The sequence below is a fragment of the Elephantulus edwardii genome, unplaced genomic scaffold, assembly GCF_000299155.1.
Source record: "Elephantulus edwardii isolate Elephantulus edwardi_28Jun2011 unplaced genomic scaffold, EleEdw1.0 scaffold00016, whole genome shotgun sequence".
Classification (NCBI taxonomy): Eukaryota; Metazoa; Chordata; class Mammalia; order Macroscelidea; family Macroscelididae; genus Elephantulus; species Elephantulus edwardii.
Genome location: NW_006399766.1, coordinates 2,240,531 through 2,242,545, shown reverse-complemented (window position 1 = coordinate 2,242,545; position 2,015 = coordinate 2,240,531). Strand labels below are relative to the sequence as shown.

At 46.8% G+C, this 2,015-nt stretch overlaps 1 pseudogene; it reads left to right on the top strand.

Moving 5' to 3' along the window:
* The first annotated feature begins 777 nt into the window (after positions 1-777).
* Positions 778-1,292, top strand: LOC102868587 (annotated as a pseudogene).
* The last annotated feature ends 723 nt before the right edge of the window (positions 1,293-2,015 follow it).

The window sequence follows — 2,015 nt, the reverse complement described above, 5'->3', positions numbered from 1 at the left end:
CCTGGAGAAGTGGAAGAATATCCCTTGCTCATGGATAAGAAGGCTCAATGTTGTGAAAATCGCAATACTACCAAAGGCAATATACACGTTCAATGCAATCCCAATACAAATACCAATTCCATTCTTCAAGGAGATGGAAAAGGCAATCTCCAGCTTCATTTGGAATGGAAAGAAGCCACGAATTAGCAAAGCACTCCTTAAAAATAGAAGAAAGGTAGGAGGCATCTCACTCGCTGATTTGAAATCCTACTACACTGCTGTGGTAGTCAAGACAGCATGGTACTGGTACAATGACAGACACATAGATCAATGGAGTAGAATTGAGAACCCGGAAATCAGCCCATCTATTTATGGTCACCTGATTTTTGACAAGGAGATGAAATCATTTATGTGGGGTAATGACAGCCTTTCTAACAAATGGTGTTGGCAAAATTGGAAAACTATCTGCAAAAGAATTAAACAAGATCCCCACCTCACTCCATATACAAAAACCAAGTCAAGGTGGATCATGGACCTAGGACTAAAACCAAGCACTATAATCTTCATTAAGGAAAAGCTTGGAAGAACACTAGAAGTCCTAATCCACAGCATAAACAGCCTTCCAAATATCTTGAAAAACCTACAACCAGGAGAAGATAAAATAGATGAATGGGACGTTTTAAGAATCAAATCCAAATCACTATGCGCATCCAGAAACTTCTCTAACAGGGTAAAAAGGGAAGCCACTGGGGCGCGGCGCTGCCCCGGCAGGTGCCATCTGCGCGGGGGTTGCTGGTCATGGGGGAGCCCAGTAGAAAGGAGTTTAGAATCCAGTCTCATGATGCAGAGATCCAGCAGCTGCTGAAGACAGCACTCAAAGGCAGAGTAAGCAAGCAGGACAGAGTGTCTTCCGGCGTTGCCTGCTCAACCGACTGCAGCAAGAGTACCAGACCCGGGAGCAGCTCCGAGCCCGCTCCCTGCAGGGCTGGGTCTGCTGTGTCACATTCATCTGTAACATCTTCGACTACCTGAGGGTGAACAACATGCCCGTGATGGCCCTGGTGAACCCCGTCTATGACTGCCTCTTCCGCCTGGTCCAACCTGATGGTCTAAGCAAGGAGGAGGAGGTGGACTGCTTGGTGCTGCAGCTGCACAGGGTCGGGGAGCAGCTGAAGAAGATGAACGGGCAGCGCATGGATGAGCTCTTTGTCCTGATCCGGGATGGCTTCCTGCTTCCAACTTGCCTCCGCTCCCTGGCCCAGTTGCTGCTTCCTGCAGCCCAGAACTATTATTATAGTGAGGTCGCTGACTAGGCCTCCAGCCCAAGACTCTTCACCAACAGATCCAGCCAGCCTTCAACCCACCTCCCGACTTGGTGATAGAGTCTCTGCCTCCCGATGGCTCTTCCTTCTACACTCTTTCAACATCTCCAGCACCTTCCCTCCCCTCCTCAGTCAAGTTGATCCAACGTCCTGGAGCCTGCTAACGTCCTGGAGTCCTGCCACAGCCTCAACATCCTCTCTCCTACCACCTTCCACCTAGGACAGTGGAGCTCCTAACAGCCACTGCACTATATAACCTTGGTGTCTCGGTTTCCCCGTCGTTAAAACAGGCATCCATAACCACCTGTGGAATGCTTGGGGATGTTAGAAACAGAGGCAAGTGCACAAGTCAGGCTGGAAATCAAGTTTTGTACCTTTTTATATAAGGGTCACGGAAATCAGTCCTCTGTTCTCTTCAGCTCGTGTCACTAAACGGCTGGATTGAGCCACAGGTTACACTAGTTCAGGGTGAGAGTTTTCTAGTAAACCTTTTCTGATACTAAAAAAAAAACCACAAACAAACAACAAAAACAAACAAACAAAAAAAAAAACAAACCCGGAAGCCACAGACTGGGAAAAAGTGTTTGGTAATAACATGTCAGATAAGAGACTTATATCTAGAATTTTTAAAAACTTGAGCACCTTTTTTATTTTAGTCGGGTCTGTTGTGATGTTACCTGATTCATCTCTTATTCAGATTATTTGCGTCTTCTC